This window comes from Phyllobates terribilis, unplaced genomic scaffold (assembly GCF_046119375.1).
Source record: "Phyllobates terribilis strain yellow unplaced genomic scaffold, ASM4611937v1 Scaffold_1__5_contigs__length_1240528914, whole genome shotgun sequence".
Classification (NCBI taxonomy): domain Eukaryota; kingdom Metazoa; phylum Chordata; class Amphibia; order Anura; family Dendrobatidae; genus Phyllobates; species Phyllobates terribilis.
In genome coordinates, this window is record NW_027362761.1 from 874663017 (window position 1) to 874682141 (window position 19125).

The 19125-nt window shown below is 42.5% G+C and overlaps 1 long non-coding RNA gene across 1 annotated transcript in view; it reads left to right on the forward strand.

Annotated features, from left to right (window-relative positions):
* LOC141154037 (uncharacterized) overlaps positions 1 to 11520 on the forward strand; it is a 28210-nt gene extending 16690 nt beyond the window's left edge. Inside the window, exons 2-3 of the long non-coding RNA XR_012247388.1 lie at positions 8470 to 8656; positions 11403 to 11520. This is a non-coding gene — a long non-coding RNA (uncharacterized lncRNA). The remainder of the gene's footprint in view (positions 1 to 8469; positions 8657 to 11402) is intronic.
* Positions 11521 to 19125: the final 7605 nt, after the last annotated feature.

A 19125-nucleotide genomic window follows, 5' to 3' on the forward strand; every position in this document is an offset into this window, starting at 1 on the left:
TCGTTCAAGAAAAACATGATTTTCATGCAGGACAATGCTCCATCACATGCATCCAACTACTCCACAGCATGGCTGGCCAGTAAAGGTCTAAAAGAAGAAAAAATAATGATATGACCCCCTTGTTCACCTGATCTGAACCCCATAGAGAACCTGTTGTCCATCATAAAATGTGAGATCTACAGGGAGGGAAAACAGTACACCTCTCGGAACAGTGTCTGGCTGTGGTGGCTGCTGCACGCAATATTGATTGAAAACAGATCAAGCAACTGACAGAATCTATGGATGGAAGGCTGTTGAGTGTCATCATAAAGAAAGGTGGCTATATTGATCACTAATTTTTTTGGCTTTGTGCTCACCCGTATGGCAGGCAGCTCGGGCCTTCCTGGAATGTCGCTCCCACGTGGCGGTGCTGGGCCCTCTGGTGCTGCTGAGCCTCCGGGCTTCTGATGGGGCCAGGAGACCTGCAGTCTCCAGCCCTCCGGTTTCTGCTGCTGGGCTTTCGGTGCCCCTTAACCTCGGACTCCGTTGTCTGGTTCTTCTGCGCTTCCTCTCTGGGGTGAACTGCCATGCAACTCCACTCCCCAGGTCCTTCCTCCTCGCTGTCCTGACTTCAACTCCTCTCACTAAGTCTAACTAACCCCGCCTCCAGATCCCAGTTGCCAAGGGGAGGAGCTCCCCTTGCTGGTCTGGAGCCAGGAAAGTGTTGCATGCTAGCAAAACCTGATTAGGGGACCCCTGCTTGCTTCCAGGCATGGCATCACCAGGGAGGCAATGCCACTGTGGCAACCGGACTTCTGGGGTGCCACATTTACTTGACCGGGAGGAGCATTGCCGCGGCGCCTCTCTTCGACGGAGACCAGGGCAGGAGTGAGGCGCCTGATCGGCGCATAGCGCTATCCGGCGCCATTTTACTGAAGACACATTTGCAGTGTGTCTTCAGCAAAATGGCGCCAGACAGCACGGTGCTCCGACGCCACACTCCTCCTCCGGCCTCCGGCAGGACACCGCAGCGCTGGAGCACAGGGAAGAAAGGTGAGTATAAGTGTTTATTTTTTTGTATGTGTGCAGCGTGAAAGGGATGAAGGGGCCACACATACCAGGATTGGGGGGTGAGGGGACCATGCATACCAGGATTGGGGGGTGAGGGGACCATGCATACCAGGATTGGGGGGGTGAGGGGTACCACACATACCAGGATTGGGGGTGAGGGGACTATGCATACCAGGATTGGGGGGTGAGGGGTACGACACATACCAGGATTAGGGGTGAGGGGACCATGCATACCAGGATGAGGGGTACCATTCATATCAGGATTGGGGGGTGAGGGGACCATGCATACCAGGATTGGGGGGTGAGGGGACCATGCATATCAGGATTGGGGGTGAGGGGACCATTCATACCAGGATCGGGGGGTGAGGGGTGCCATGCATACCAGAATAGGGATGAGGGGCACCATGCATAACAGGATGAGGGATGGGGTGCCATGCATACCAGGATAAGGATGAGGGGTGCCATGCATACTAGGATGAGGGATTGGGTGCCATGCATACCAGGTTTCTGGGATGAGGAGGTCATACATACCAGAATTGGGATGAGGGGTGCCATGCATACCAGGATGAGGGGTACCATGCATACCAGAATACGGATGAGGGGTGCCATGCATACCAGGATGAAGGGTGCCATACATACCAGGATAGGGATGAGGGGTACCATGTATACCAGGATTGGGGATGAGGAGTGGCATGCATACCAGGATGGGGGTGAGGGAGCCATACATACCAGGATTGGGGATGACGGGGCCATGCATACCAGGATTGGGGATGAGGGGTGCCATGCATACCAGGATTGGGGATGAGGGGTGCCATGCATACCAAGATTGGAGATGAGGGGTACCATGTATACCAGGATTGGGGATGAGGGAGCTATGCATACCAGGATTGGGGATGAGGGAGCCATGCATACCAGGATTGGGGATGAGGGGAGCCATGCATACCAGGATTGGGGATGAGGGTTGCTATGCATACCAGGATTGGGGATGAGGGAGCCATGCATACAAGGATTGGGGATGAGGGAGCCATGCATACCAGGATTGGGGATGAGGGGTACCATGCATACCAAGATTGGGGATGAGGGGTACCATGCATACCAGGATTGGGGATGAGGGAGCCATGCATACCAGGATTGGGGATGAGGGAGCCATGCATACCGGGATAGGGGATGAGGGGTGCCATGCATATCAGGATTGGGGTTAAGGGGTGCCATGCATACCGGGATTGGGGATGAGGGGTGCCATGCATACCGGGATTGGGGATGAGAGGTGCCATGCATACCGGATTGGTGATGAGGGGTGGCATGCATACCGGGATTGGGGGTGAGGGGTGCCATGTATACCGGGATTGGGGGTGAAGGGTGCCATGCATACCGGGATTGGGGGTGAGGGGTTCCATGCATACCAGGATAGGATGGTGGGGACAGGATGGGGGCAGCACAAATACCAGGAGGGGAGCAGCACATACCAGCATGGGAGACCATATACCAATAAAAATGCTCGCTACCCGGGCATAGAACGGGTTCAATAGCTAGTGTATATATATAATGAATATTATCTGTATACATAGTACCATATGTTATATACTGTATATTATGTCTATATGCAGCCACATATATAATATACTACATGTAGGCTAAGTGCCCACGATGCAGAAATGCTCCAGATTTTTCCCGAGCGTTTCTGCGTCTCCCTGGCAGAAAAAACGCATGCGGATTTTACATGCGTTTTTCCTGCCAGGGACAAGCGTAAGTGAAGCGTTTTTCACATGCGATTTCACATGCGGGTTGTCAAGCACTTTCCAAGCGATTTTAGCATCACTTGGAAAGCGCTTGACAACTTGGTCACACTACAGTATATAAATCCATGCAACCGGCATGGATTTTATATAGTGTGACCAAGTTAGTTAAAAAAAAAGAATAAAAATGGTAAAAAATAAAAAAAAAACACATACTCATCTTCCGATAGCCCCGGTCTCCCTATCCGATGCGTCCAGTCTTCCCAGTGTCTCGCGGTTGTGTAAAAGGACCTTCCATGACGTCATTTAGTCATGTGACAGGTCACTCACGCGACCACTGAAGTCAGCGGTCACGTGATCCATCACATGCCTAAATGACGTCATGGCAGGTTCTTTTAGACCATCGCGAGCTGCCGGGGAGCCAGGACGCATCGCTATGGAGACCGCGGGCCATCAGAAGGTGAGTATAAGATTATTTTTTATTTTAATTCTTTTTTTTACAGGTACTATGGTACCCGGGTCTGGAGGAGAGTCTCCTCTTCTCCAGACCCAGGTACCATCCGCGCATTGAATCGCTTAATATCCACATGTGCACATGTAGTCATGCGGATATTAAGCGATTCAATGCAAGTCAATAGTGGTGAAAATGCAGCGATTACGCAAAATAATTGGTAGTGCTGCGGCTATTTTTTTACAGGTACCATGGTGCCCGGGTCTGGAGGAGAGTCTCCTCTTCTCCAGACCCGGGTATCATCCGCACATTGAATCGCTTAATATCCACATGTGCACATGTAGTCAGTCAGATATTAAGCGATTCAATGCAAGTCAATGGCGGCGAAAACGCCGCGATTACGAAAAATAATTGGTAGTGCTGCGGATTTTTCCTCAATGATAATCCGCAGCGGAAATTTCCGCAGCATGTGTATAGCACATGCGGATTATCATTGGGGAACATGGCAGACTTTCTACCAAGCGTTTTTTAAACGTTTCTGCAGCGGAATTGCCTAGTGGGTACACAGCCTTATACATAGTCCCATATGTAATATACTGTATATATGTGACCACGTATATAATGTATATTATCTGTATACAGGAAGCTCATTCTGAGAGTGAAGTCAGGCAAAAGCCAAAAAGAGGTAGTTATGGAATTCAACTGTTCTCAGAGTCAAGTGTCACGTACATAAAAGAAAGAAAAAGAAGGTTATAGGACAGCTGACAAACCTAGAAGAATGACCACAGAAAACTTCCTCCACAGTTCATCACATTATTAAGAAAAAGTCTGTAACTGATGTCCATAAAAGTGCTGTACAGATTTCACCCGAAAGGAATGAAGATATTCAAAGGTCAAAGTGAGTCGCCAAACTGTGGTGCGATGGCTAAGAGCAGTAGGGTTGAATGCACTAGTTCCAGTCAAGAAGCCTTTCGTTTCTGCAAAGAACCAGAAGGTCCTACTTGAGTTTGCCACAGAACACAGCCAATGGAAAGAGACAGATTGGTCTAAGGGGTTGTGGTTGAATCCTTGTTCAATCTGTTTGGTAGTGATGGCAAGCACTATATATACCGCCCAATTGTAAAACGTAATGATACAAGGTACCAAACACCTACAGTGAAACGTGGTGGCAATGTCATGGTTTGGTGCTGCATTTCTGCATCTGCCATTGGCCCTCTACATAGAATTGATGGAAATATGAATGCTACCATGTACAAGGATGTACTGGAGAATGCAATGCTGCCACATGGTAAAACCAAAATAGGCAAGGGATGGAAATTACAGCAAGACAATGATCCTAAGCACACATTCTATTTAGTCAAAAATTGGTTAGCAGAGAAAAATGTTCACATGTTGCAATGGCCAAGTCAATCACCTCATTTACACCCTATAGAGCACCTTTGGGATGAGTTAGGGCGATCAGTTGGGGCCCTTTCCCATAGAAATAAAGATGAATTGTTTGCAGATTTGCAAATGGAATGGAGCAAGATCCATCAAGGTGTCTTGAATCCCCTAGTGGCTTCAATGCCCCGTCGTTTTGGTGAAGTAATTAAAGCAAGAGGTTATGCTGCAAAATACTCAGTTATGGCATTATCAACAATGAATTACTCTCTATGTTGTGATTAATAAATAGTATATGCAGAACTTTTATCGGTCAGTTTTCTTTAATTAAATGACCATATCTATATTCAAAAGCATTCTGGTTAAAATTAGGTTCTTGCATAATGACAACTTCATGCACTTTCAAGTTCATCACCAGGGAAATGGCATCACAACAACCAGACAGAAGTACTCACACCTTTAAAGAAAATGCAAAACTTTTGGTCACTACTATATATATATATATATATATATATATATATATATACACTGCTCAAAAAAATAAAGGGAACACTCAAATAACACATCCTAGATCTGAATGAATGAAATATTCTCATTGAATACTTTGTTCTGTACAAAGTTGAATGGGCTGACAACAAAATCACACAAAAATCATCAATGGAAATCAAACCAATTGAGGCCTGGATTTGGAGTCACCCCCAAAATTAAAGTGGAAAAACTCACTACAGGCTGATCCAACTTTGATGTAATGTCCTTAAAACAAGTCAAAATGAGGCTCAGTATTGTGTGTGGCCTCCACGTGCCTATATGACCTCCCTACAATGCCTGGGCATGCTCCTGATGAGGTTGCGGATGGTCTCCTGTGGGATCTCCTCCCAGACCTGGACTAAAGCATCCGCCAACTCCAGGACAGTCTGTGGTGCAACGTGACGTTGGTGGATGGAGTGAGGCATGATGTCCCAGATGTGCTCAATCGGATTCAGGTCTGGGGAACGGGCGGGCCAGTCCATAGCTTCAATGCCTTCATCTTGCAGGAACTGCTGACACACTCCAGCCACATGAGGTCTGGCATTGTCCTGCATTAGGAGGAACCCAGGGCCAACCGCACCAGCATATGGTCTCATAAGGGGTCTGAGGATCTCATCTCGGTACCTAATGGCAGTCAGGCTACCTCTGGCGAGCACATGGAGGGCTGTGTGGCCCTCCAAAGAAATGCCACCCCACACCATTACTGACCCACTGCCAAACCGGTCATGCTGAAGGATGTTGCAGGCAGCAGATCGCACTCCATGGCGTCTCCAGACTCTGTCACGTCTGTCACATGTGCTCAGTATGAACCTGCTTTCATCTGTGAAGAGCACAGGGCACCAGTGGCGACTTTGCCAATCCTGGTGTTCTGTTGCAAATGCCAAACGACCTGCACGGTGTTGGGCTGTGAGCACAACCCCCATCTGTGGACGTCGGGCCCTCATACCACCCTCAGGGAGTCGGTTTCTAACCGTTTGTGCAGACACATGCACATTTGTGGCCTGCTGGAGGTCATTTTGCAGGGCTCTGGCAGTGCTCCTCCTGTTCCTCCTTCCACAAAGGAGGAGGTAACGGTCCTGCTGCTGGGTTGTTGCCCTCCTATGGCTCCCTCCACATCTCCTGGTATCTGCTCCATGCTCTGGACACTGTGCTGACAGACACAGCTACCCTTCTTGCCACAGCTCGCACTGATGTGCCATCCTGGATGAACTGCACTACCTGAGCAACTTCTGTGGGTTGTACTGTAGACACCACCTCATGCTACTGTACCTCTAGGGGTGAGAGCAATGGCAAAATGAAAAAGTGACCTAAACAACAGCCAAAAAGGATGAGAACAGAGAAATGGTCTGTGGTCACCACCTGCAGAACCACTCCTTTATAGGGGGTATCTTGCTAATTGCTTATCATTTCTACCAGTTGTCTGTTCCATTTGCACAACAGCAGGAGAAATTGATTCACAATCAGTGTTGCTTCATAACTGGACAGGTAGATTTCACAGAAGTGTTATTGACTTGGAGTTACATTGTGTTGTTTAAGTGTTCCATTTATTTTTTTGAGAAGTTATATATATATATATATATATATATATATATATATATATATATATACATACAGTGGAGTAAATAATTATTTGGTCCCTTGCTGTTTTTGTAAGTTTACCCACTGACAAAGACATGAACAGGCCATAATTTTAAAGGTAGGTTAATTTTAACATTGAAAAATGGAATATCTGAAAAAAAATTCAAGAAAATCACATTGTATAAATTAGATAATTTTTTTTTGCATTTTGCAGTGAGAAATAAGTATTTGATCCCTCTGGCAAACAACACTTAATACTTGGTGGCAAAACCCTTGTTGGCAAGCACAGCAGTCAGACGTTTTTTGTAGTTGATGATGAGGTTTGTGCACATGCCAGGAGGAATTTTGGTCCACTCCTCTTTGCAGATAATCTCGAAATCATTCAGATTTTGAGCCTGCCGGTTGGCAACTTGGAGCTTCAACTCCCTCCATAAGTTTTCTATGGGATTAAGGTCTGGAGACTGGCTAGGCCACTCCATGACCTTAATGTGCTTCTTTTTGAGCCACTCCTTTGTTGCCTTGGCTGTATGTTTTGGGTCATTGTCTTGCTGGAAGACCCAGCCACGACCCATCTTCAATGCTACTACTGAGGGAAGGAGGTTGTTGGCCAAAATCTCGCGATACATGACCCCATCCATCTTCCCTTCAGTACAATGCACTTGTCATGTCCCCTTTGCAGAAAAGCACCCCCAAAGTATAATGTTTCCCCCACCATGCTTCACAGTTGGGACGATGTTCTTAGGGTTGTACTCATCCTTCTTCTTCCTCCAAACACGGCGAGTTAAGTTAATGCCAAAGAGCTCAATTTTTGTCTCTTCTGACCACAACACCTTCACCCAATAACTCACAGAATCATCCAAATGTTCATTGGCAAACTTCAGAGGGGCCTGCACATGTGCCTTCTTGAGCAGTGGGACCTTGCGGGCACTGAAAAATTTTAACCCTTTAAGGCGTAATGTGTTACCAATGTGTAGTTTTAGGCTGATCTCTCACCTTCCTCATGATCAAGGATACCCCATGTGGTGAGATTTTGCATGGTGCCCCAGATCGATGTTGATTGACCGTCATTTTGTATTTCTTCCATTTTCTTACTATTGAACCAACAGTTGTCTCCTTCTCACCCAGCGTCTTACTTATGGTTTTGTAGCCCATTCCAGCTTTGTGCGGGTCTGTGACCTTGTCCCTGACATCCTTAGAAAGCTCTTTGGTCTTGCCTATGTTGTAGAGGTTAGAGTCTGACTGATTAATTGAGTCTGTGGACAGGAGTCTTTTACAGATGACTATGTAAGACAGCTGTCTTTAACGCAGGTAACGAGTTGATTAGGAGCGTCTAACTGGTCTGTAGGAGCCAGAACTCAATGGTTTGTAGGGGATCGAATACTTATTTCTCACTGCAAAATGCAAATACATTTATCTAATTTATACAATGTGATTTTCTTGATTTTTTGGGATATTCTATCTCTCAATGTTAATATTAACCTACCCTTAAAATTATAGACTGTTCATGTCTTTGTTAGCGGGCAAACTTACAAAAACAGCAAGGGATCAAATACTTATTTCCCCCACTGTATACAGTACAGACCAAAAGTTTGGACACACCTTCTCATTTAAAGATTTTTCTGTATTTTCATGACTTTGAAAATTGTACATTCACACTGAAGGCATCAAAACTATGAATTAACACATGTGGAATTATATGCTTTACAAAAAAGTGTGAAACAACTGAAAATATGTCTTATATTCTAGGTTCTTCAAAGTAGCCACCTTTTGCTTTGATGACTGCTTTGCACACTCTTGGCAAACTCTTGATGCCTTTGATGAGTTGACTGAGCCGCCGTGCGACCTTGGTCGGACCGAGTTGATACTTAGTCACGCCCCTCTGGCCCCTCCTTGCACCACAGCACAGAGGTTCCACCACCCGGATCCGTAACAGGTTTTATGTGAAAATATGTCCAATTTGCCCTTTTTTCTCTGTTGTTTTGTGTTGTTCCAATACACACAAAGGAAATCAACATGTGTATAACAAAACATGTAATTGAAATAATATTGTGGGAGAAATACCTCACTTTCTGGAACAATTTCAAGAGTGCCAACACTTTTACACTTTTAGCCAGGACTATATATATATATATATATATATATATATATATATATATATATATATATATATACACAGTATATATATATATATATATATATATATATATATATATATACACACAGTGGTGGCCAAAAGTATTGGCACCCCTGCAATTCTGTCAGATAATACTCAGTTTCTTCCTGAAAATGATTGCAATCACAAATTCTTTGGTCTTATTATCTTCATTTAATTTGCTTGCAAGGAAAAAACACAAAAGAGAATGAAGCAAAAATCAAATCATTGATCATTTCACACAAAACTCCAAAAATGGGCCAGACAAAAGTATTGGCACCCTCAGCCTAATACTTGGTTGCACAACCTTTAGCCAAAATAACTGCGAACAATGAGTTTCTTACAATGCTCTGCTGGAATTGTAGACCATTCTTCTTTGGCAAACTGCTCCAGGTCCCTGATATTTGAAGGGTGCCTTCTCCAAACTGCCATTTTGAGATCTCTCCACAGGTGTTCTATGGGATTCAGGTTTGGACTCATTGCTGGCCACCTTAGAAGTCTCCAGTGCTTTCTCTCAAACCATTTTATAGTGCTTTTGGAAGTGTGGTTTGGGTCATTGTCCTGCTGGAAGACCCATGACCTCTGAGGGAGACCCAGCTTTCTCACACTGGGCCCTACATTATGCTGCAAAATTTGTTGGTAGTCTTCAGACTTCATAATGCCATGCACACGGTCAAGCAGTCCAGTGCCAGAGGCAGCAAAGCAACCCCAAAACATCAGGGAACCTCCGCCATGTTTGACTTTAGGGACCGTGTTCTTTTCTTTGAATGCATCTTTTTTTTCCGGTACACTCTATGTTGATGCTTTTTCCCAAGAAGCTCTACTTTTGTCTCATCTGACCAGAGAACATTCTTCCAAAACATTTTAGGCTTTCTCAGGTAAGTTTTGGCAAACTCCAGCCTGGCTTTTTTATGTCTCGGGGTAAGAAGTGGGGTCTTCCTGGGTATCCTACCATACAGTCCCTTTTCATTCAGACGCCGACGGATAGTACGGGTTGACACTGTTGTACCCTCGGACTGCAGGGCAGCTTGAACTTGTTTGGATGTTAGTCGAGGTTCTTTATCCACCATCCGCACAATCTTGCGTTGAAATCTCTCGTCAATTTTTCTTTTCCGTCCACATCTAGGGAGGTTAGCCACAGTGCCATGGGCTTTAAACTTCTTGATGACACTGCGCACGGAAGACACAGGAACATTCAGGTCTTTGGAGATGGACTTGTAGCCTTGAGATTGCTCATGCTTCCTCACAATTTGGTTTCTCAAGTCCTCAGACAGTTCTTTGGTCTTCTTTCTTTTCTCCATGCTCAATGTGGTACACACAAGGACACAGGACAGAGGTTGAGTCAACTTTAATCCATGTTAACTGGCTGCAAGTGTGATTAAGTTATTGCCAACACCTGTTAGGTGCCACAGGTAAGTTACCGGTGCTGTTAATTACACGAATTAGAGAAGCATCACATGATTTTTCAAACAGTGCCAATACTTTTGTCCACCCCCTTTTTTAGGTTTGGTGTGGAATTATATCCAGTTTGGCTTTAGGACAATTCTTTTTGTGTTTTTTCATTGAAGACAAATTAAATGAAGATAATAATACCAAAGAATTTGTGATTGCAATCATTTTCAGGAAGAAACTGAGTATTATCTGACAGAATTGCAGGGGTGCCAATACTTTTGGCCACCACTGTATATATATATATATATATATATGTGTGTGTGTATATACATATATAGCCACATAACGGGGGGGGGGTGTGTCAATGGTTGAGGCACCACAAAATAACTATACACATTAAGTTACACTAATATGCGAGTGCACACCAACCGACAACCGACATGAAGAAGGTAAGTGGTTCAGTATGACAAACTCAAATCATATAGAAAAAATGTACACACAAACCATGAACTAAAATATGTACATTGTATTAATCACACAGGAAAAACCACAAAATGCAGTAAAAAATTTCAAAAAGGTAGCACCACACACTCACTAAACAGACTAATTAGGAGATGGTATCAGAATGCTCCAAATATGAAGATATAGCATCGGACTAACCCTAAGTACAAGTATCTAAGACAAAGTATAACATTGAACTAATCTCAGACATTGTTGTCTAACACCACAAAGAAAGCTAGTGAACAAAATAAAGTTCATATATGAGTATAACTGTTACAATTTCTTACCTCCTGTGGGTGGTGGTGCCTGCTCCAACGCGCGTTTTGGTGCACTGCCTTCTTCTGGGGGTGAAATATATAGCCATATTTATGCTGTATACTGTATAATATAAACATATATAGCCACAAACATATAATGTATTTTACATATGTGTATACATAGCCAAACATATACAGTATAGTATATTATGTATTGCGTATTATATATACCGTGTTCGAGTTTATTATGAAAATTGTATTTAAGTGTCATAAAAATATAATTTTTTGTTTTTAAAATAAAGTCATGGATGATATTGTGTCTCAGGGCTCTTTTCTGTTTGAAATCAATCTCAAACAACTGTGAATTTGTTTGTCAGGTGAGCCCAATTAATGGAACACTACTTAAGGACGTTCCACGTTATTATGCAAGCCACAGATTTCAAGCAATATGGGAAAGAGAAAGGATCTCTGCTGCCGACAAGTGTCAAATAGTGCAATGCCTTGGACAAGGTATGAAAACATTAGATATTTAATGAAAAGTTAAACATGATAATCATAATGTGAAGAGATTTGTGGCTGATACAGAGAACAGACGGGTTTGTGTAGATAAAGGCATAATGAGGAAGGTTTTTGCTAGACAAATTCATCGGATTAAAAGAGCAGCTGCTACAATTCCATTACAAAGCAGGAAACAGATAATTGAAGCTGCTGGTGTCTCTGGAGCCCCACAAATCTCAAGGTGTAGGATCCTCCAGATGATTGCAGTTGTGTATAAACCTACTATTTGACCACCCCTAAATAGTGCTCACAACCAGAAATGGTTGCAGTGGGCCCAAATATACATGAAGTCTTATTTTAAAACAGTATTTTTTACTGATGAGAGCCGTGCGACTGAATGGTCCAGATGGATGGCTGGTGGATGACCGCCATGTTTCAACAAGGCTGCAATGACAGCAAGGAGGTGGTGGAGTTATATTTTGGCTGGAATAATTGGGAAAGCACTGGTAGGCCTTTTTAGGATCCCAGAAGGTGTGAAAATAACCCCAGCAAAGTATATAGAGTTTCTGACTGATCACTTTCTTCCATGGTAAAGAAAAAAGAACTGACTAGCAAAATCATCTTCATGTTGACAATGCACCATCTCATGCTGCAAAGAATACCTCTGAGTTATTGCCTGATATGGGCATAAAAGGAGAGAAGCTTGTGGTGTGGACACCATCCTCCCCTGACCTCAACCCTATTGAAACCTATGGAGTATCCTCAAGCAAAAGATCTATGAGGGTGGCGAACAGTTCACATTAAAACAGCAGCTCAGGGAAGCTATTCTGACACCCTGCAAAGAAATCAAGCAGAAACTATCCAAAAATTCACAAGTTCAATGGATGCAAGAATTGTGTAGGTGATATCAAAGATGGGTCCAATGTTAACATCTAACTTGGCCTGTTAAGATGTTTTTGATTGGAAAAGCTTTTGATTTCAGTGACTTATTAATGCTGCAAATTAAACAAATGACCATTTTCAATTCTTCAAAACCTATATATAGAATGTTTGGTAACTGTTGTGCACAATAATTTGGAACAATTCATTTTGAGTTTAGAAAAAAAATATTTTTATAATTGGGAGGTTTGTCCAATAAAATGTGATTTATACTCTAATGGTTGATGATTTGAACATTATTCTGACACAGTTGCAAAAACCATTTAGGAAAATCAGAGAAAAAAAGTATTTACGTAACAATTTGGAACTCGGTGTACGATTAAATCTTACATATGTACACATAGCCACATGAATATTGTGAAAATTTGTTGCCTGCCAATTTGCTTTGCTCGAGTCTAAAGGCACCACAGAAGGGATATTTTGATCCTCACCTCTTTTCTAAGGCCGCCCACTTAGCAATGAGACAAAAAATAATTAACCAATTATGTTAGGGCACATAGGATATAAAGCACCACCTACAAGCCACGTGTAAATATAATAAACTTCTGATTAAATACAAAATAATTTATTGGATGGGATAAAGGTGCTGCCTTCAGACTCGAAGAAAGAAAAATTACAGATAAAGTTTCTACTGCCCATAATGTAGAAGTAGATCTGGTATGATGTACGTTAAGTGGGAAAAACTTGAGATAGTTTTTCCTAGTTACAAACTTTCATGATAAAGGTCCTTCTTATTCATCTGTCTAAGGCTATGTTCACACATTGCATTTTTTCAGCGTTTCTTTTCTGCAGCAAAACCTGATATCTTTCCAGGAGGTTTGTTCAGGATTTTGCTACGTTTTTTTTTCTTGTTTTTTTGCTGCGTTTTTGCTGCATTTTTTTCACTGGTCTTTTGTCTTTTTATGCATGAACATTAAGGTCAGTGAAAAAAAAAATCTCAATCTGGTTTTGGCACAAAAAACGCTGAAAAGCCTGACACCTGCATTTTTGGTGCATTTTTTCTGGGTTTTTTTCACCACCCATTACTTCCAATGGGTGAAAAATGCTGAAAAAACGCAGAAAGAAGTGACATGCTCTATTCTGCAAAAAAACATGCAAAGCACAAAATACTGAAACAAAAACCAAGGTGTATGCATGAGATTTCTGGGATCTTATAGACTTTGCTGGTACTGTAAAACGCAGCTGAAAATTTGCATAAAAAAAACACATTAAAAAAATGTGTGAACATAGCCTAAAGCCTTTGGCTGTGTGCCCACGATGCGTTTTTTAAGCGTTTCCGCAGCGGCAAAAATGCTGCAGAAACGCTTAAAAAATGCATGGTAGAAGGCCTGCCATGTTCCCCAATGATAATCCGCAGAAAAAAACATTTTCGCCGCCATTGACTTGCATTGAATCGCTTGGATTCCGCATCACTGCATCTGTACATGCGGAATCCAAGCGTTTCAATGTGCGGATGGTACCCAGGTGTGGAGGACAGGAGACTCTCCTCCGGATCTGGGTACCATAGAACCTGTAAAAAAAGAATAAAGTAAAAAAATAAATATTATATTTACCGGCTGACGGGCCCCGCTGCGCTTGTCCTCCCTTGCCGGCAGATCGCGGTGGACTGAAGGACCTGCGCTGATTGTCATGTGACGGCAGGTCCTTCAGTGGAGTGTACCGCGAGCTGCCGGCACGCCAGGACGGAGCGAAGAAATAGTCTGGGGGCCATCGGAAGGTAAGTATAGATTTATTTTTTACCATTCTTTCGGTCACACTATATAAATCCATGCCGTTGCATGCATTTATATAGTGTGACCAAGTTGACAAGCACTTTCCAAGTGATGCTAAAATCGCTTGGAAAGCGCTTGTCAACCCGCATGCAGAAATGCAAGTGAAGAACGCTTCACATCCGCATATCATACAGCTTATAGAAATGTAAATCTATACTCACCTGTACGGCCCATATTACAGGTTTGATTGTAGAGAAATCTCTTTTTATTCAATCCGTTTTTCTAGGCTTCGCATCCGGGGAATGCAAAGAAATGCCCGCCTATATGCTTAACTTAAATATTCCCCCCTCCCTTGCCCTGCCCTGCACATCACAGGGCCCTGTGACGTGCAGTCTAGAGCTGAACATCCCGCGCATGCGCAATGTGCCTATAGCTGAGGGCACTTCTTTTTTTTTCTCCCTGTGCTATTTTACTTGTCTGCTCTAGTGTGCAGGCGCTGGGAGTCACTGTGACTTCCGCTCCAGTGACCTCCGGCGTGTGCAACAATGAGGTTTGGTCCCCACTTCCTCCCGGCATCCTGCTATCCTGGAGGAAGTGGGGACCAAACATCATTGTTCCCCTAGAAAAACGGAATGGGGAGGGGAGAATATTTTAAAACAGGAGACTGTTTTTACAAGATGAGTGAGAGACCCTAAAAGGTTACTGGAGGATGGAACATGGCCCCAGGATTCTTGAGTCTTCAAGAATCTAAAATTTTGTACAGAACGAAATTTGAACCCAGGACCTCATTGCTGCAAGACATCATCACTATCTGCTGAACCACCTAGGAAGGAGGTGTAATGAAACATTCTTTTAGTACTTAGTAAGATTTGAACCCAGAACCTCAGTGCTGCAAGACAGCATTACTATTCATTACTATTCACTGAGCCACCTATGAAGGAGTTATAACCAAACATCCTTTTCATTATTGTACTAAGCGAAATTTGAACACAGGACCTCAATGCTGCAAGATATCATCACTATCCACTGAGCCATAGAAGAAGGAGTTTCAATTAAGAATTTGAGATTGTAAAACTTTCCGTCCGTAAAACAGTTGATAGCAGTGCTATAAGGGTCTTGGTTCTGAGATCCTTATGGCCAACTGAAAATATGTTAACAAATAGCAAGCTTTTGACACTAGGCGTGTCTACTCAATCCAATATCAATCCAATATTGACTTTTAGGATTGCTACTTCTAAAAGGTGGCATTAGAGTACAAGTCTTCTTTCTCTTTGAATAGACATTTTGCATGTTTAATTTCCCAGTAGAGCATTGCATTTGTATGACCTATAAGCCTCCTTACCTTGTCATGACAGGCTTATCACTCTCCATAAGGAGAAATATTACCTCTTACACCCCAGTCAGAGGCCTCTCATACAGCCAAATCAGATCTCATACTTTGCACTAGGGAGGGGAAACATCCCAAACTATATGTCTGCAAATTGAGATTCTGGTTTGGCTTTTATCCTACGTCAAGTGGCAAAGCTCGTTAAAGAGTCGCTTATGACTTTTAGAATTGCTACTTCCAATAGGTGGCGCTAGAGTTCAAGTCCTCTTCCTCTCTGAAGAGGCAATTTGCATACTCCTTATTAAAGTACATATTCCTGAAATAGCTAGGGGTCCTAGTACATGCCACCATATAGAGAATCACACTTCTCTATTAGATCCAAGAACCGAAAGGTGGGCATTGTCAGCCTATGCAGGTGAGAGATCTGCTGCACCTAGAGATCAGGACAAAATAAAGCACATGAGAATATTATAGGTGGCGCTGTATATACTATGTGCTTTGACATAATTGGTTATTGGTTAAGTGGCCTGGCTTAGGAAAGAGGTGAGGATCAAAATATCCTTGTGTGCTGCTTGAGGGTGAAGAGCAAAGTATATTATATATAGCCACATGTATATTATATGTACTATATAATATACCATGTATATTATATGTACTATATAATATACAAGTTTACATGTCCTCACACGGCATACTATATACTGTATACAAATTATATCAATCTTTATACAAGGCCAAACATGTATAAAGAATATTATATATTTTTATGTAATGCATGTACAGTACATAACGACTCACTTATATATTATATGCGGTATTTTATAGTTTAGATATAAATATGTATTATACATTGCCATGTGTATGCAGCATATTAACTGCTATGTATATACTGTATATATATATATATATATACAGTACAGACCAAAAGTTTGGACACACCTCATTTAAAGATTTTTCTGTATTTTCATAACTATGAAAATTGTACATTCACACTGAAGACATCAAAACTATGAATTAAAACATGTGGAATTATATACTTAACAAAAAAGTGTGAAACAACTGAAAATATGTCTTATATTCTAGGTTCTTCAAAGTAGCCACCTTTTGCTTTGATGACTGCTTTGCACACTCTTGGCATTCTCTTGATGAGCTTCAAGAGGTAGTCACTGGAAATGGTCTTCCAACAATCTTGAAGGAGTTCCCAGAGATGCTTAGCACTTGTTGGCCCTTTTGCCTTCACTCATCCCAAACCATCTCGATTGTGTTCAGGTCTGGTGACTGTGGAGGCCAGGTCATTTGGCGTAGCACCCCATCACTCTCCTTGGTCATATAGCCCTTACACAGCCTGGAAGTGTGTTTGGGGTCATTGTCCTGTTGAAAAATAAATGATGGTCCAACTAAACGCAAACCGGATGGAATAGCATGCCGCTGCAAGATGCTGTGGTAGCCATGCTGGTTCAGTATGCCTTCAATTTTGAATAAATCCCTAACAGTGTCACCAGCAAAGCACCCCCACACCATCACACCTTCTCCTCCATGCTTCACGGTGGGAACCAGGCATGTAGAGTCCATCCGTTCACCTTTTCTGCGTCGCACAAAGACACGTTGGTTGGAACCAGACGTGTTTCAAACAACACATGTTCTTAAACTTGGTATAGGATCACTGTACTAAGCTTAGTGCTGTATTTGTGTACTGATGATTGTTCTGGTGCTATATTCATATAATATATTCATTATATTCATATAAAGATGTTGTTTCTGGTGCTGTTTTAATACACAGATGATGGTTCTGATGTTGTATTCATGTACTGATGGTGGTTATGGTGCTGTATTAATATACTGATGGTAATTCTTGTGTTGTATTCATACACTGATCATGTATTGATTAAGTATTCATGTGCTGATTATTGTTCTGATACTGTATTCATGTACTGAATATTGAGTATGATGCTGTTTTCATGTACTGATGATGGTTCTAGTGCTGTATTCATTTACTGGTGTTGGGTCTGTTGCTATATTCATGTACTGACAATGGCTCTGTTGATGTATTCATATACTGATGATGGTTCTGTATTCATGTACTGATTGTGGCTCTGGGGCTTAATTCATGTACTGAAGGTTAGATATGATGCTGTGTTCATGTATTGATGATGGCTCTAGTGGTGTAGTAATTTACTGTTGTTGACTCTGGTACTGTATTCATGTACTCACGACGGTTCTGGTGATATATTCATCTACTGAAGGTGGAGTAGAATGCTGCATTCATGTACTGATGATGGTTTTACATTTATGTACTGATGGTGGTCCTGTACTGTATTTATGTACTGTAGGCTGTGTATGATGATGTGTTCATGTACTGATGGTGGTTCTGGTGATGTATTCAACTACTGAAGGTTAGGTATGATGCTGTATTCGTCTACTGGTGATGGTTCTGGTGATATATTCATCTACTGAAGGTGGAGTAGAATGCTGTATTTATGTACTGATGAGCGTTCTGTATTTACGTACCGATAGTGGTTCTTTGCTGTATTCATGTACGGAAGGTTTGGTATGATGTTTTTATGTGCTGACGATAGTTCTAATGTTTTATTTGTGTACTGATGTTAGCTCTGGTTTTGTATTCATGTACTGTACTTATGCTGGTTTATCTGCTGTATTCATGGACCGATAGTCATTCTGTTGCTGTACTTATGTGCTGATGCTGATTCTGGTGCTGTATTCATCTACTGTTGATGGTTCTAATGTTGTATTAATGTACTGATCATGGTTAAGATGTGTTCATGTACTGATGCTGGTACTGGTGCTGTATTCATGTACTTATGATGGTTCTGTAATAATGCACTAATGGTGGTTTTGGTGCCATAATTAGGATTAAAATCCTTTACCCATGTACTGATGTTGGTCCTTGTGCTGTATTCATGTACTGATGATGGTTCTGGTGCTGTATACATGTACTCATGATGGTTCTGGTGCTGTGTATATGAACTGATGGGGGTTCTAATCCTGTAAAAATGCAGCAATCCATAACGTGTCAGGTGGCATGCTACATGGCTATGTTAAAACACCACTGCAGTGTTCCTTCTTGCAGCGCTGAAGTGGTGGTTCTAATCTAAGGTCTCTGCACCTAGTCTTATACTTACCTACCGCCGTCTTTACCTTCTATCACTGCCTCTCTCGTCGGTCTCCAGAAGTTTCTGACCTGCCGGATCACTCCAGTGCTTGCTGGAGCGAGACAAAGGTCACTTTTCAATTCAAGTCTCCGAAAGCTTCATTTTGGCTCTCATACACTTGCATTGAGAGCTTGTGACCGTTAAGTCTCACTTGCGCAAAGTCAGAAGTTGTGGTCACAAGATAGTGCCATGGGTCCGGAGAAGCATTTATAAAAGGCGAACACAGCGGTGGGTAACTATAAGACTACAGTCAGGGACCTTAGATTAGAAGCACTACTCTTGCTCTGAAATAAAAAAAAAACGCTGGAGTGGTGCTTTAAGAAAGATATGTGCCTTCTGTAAAGATAAGGACTAGTACATCTTTATTTTTGCTAGGAGCATTAACCTTTCATTTGGTGGGTGCAGAAATATGGGAGTCCTACTTTGATGTGCTGTTTAACTGCAGATTATGTAA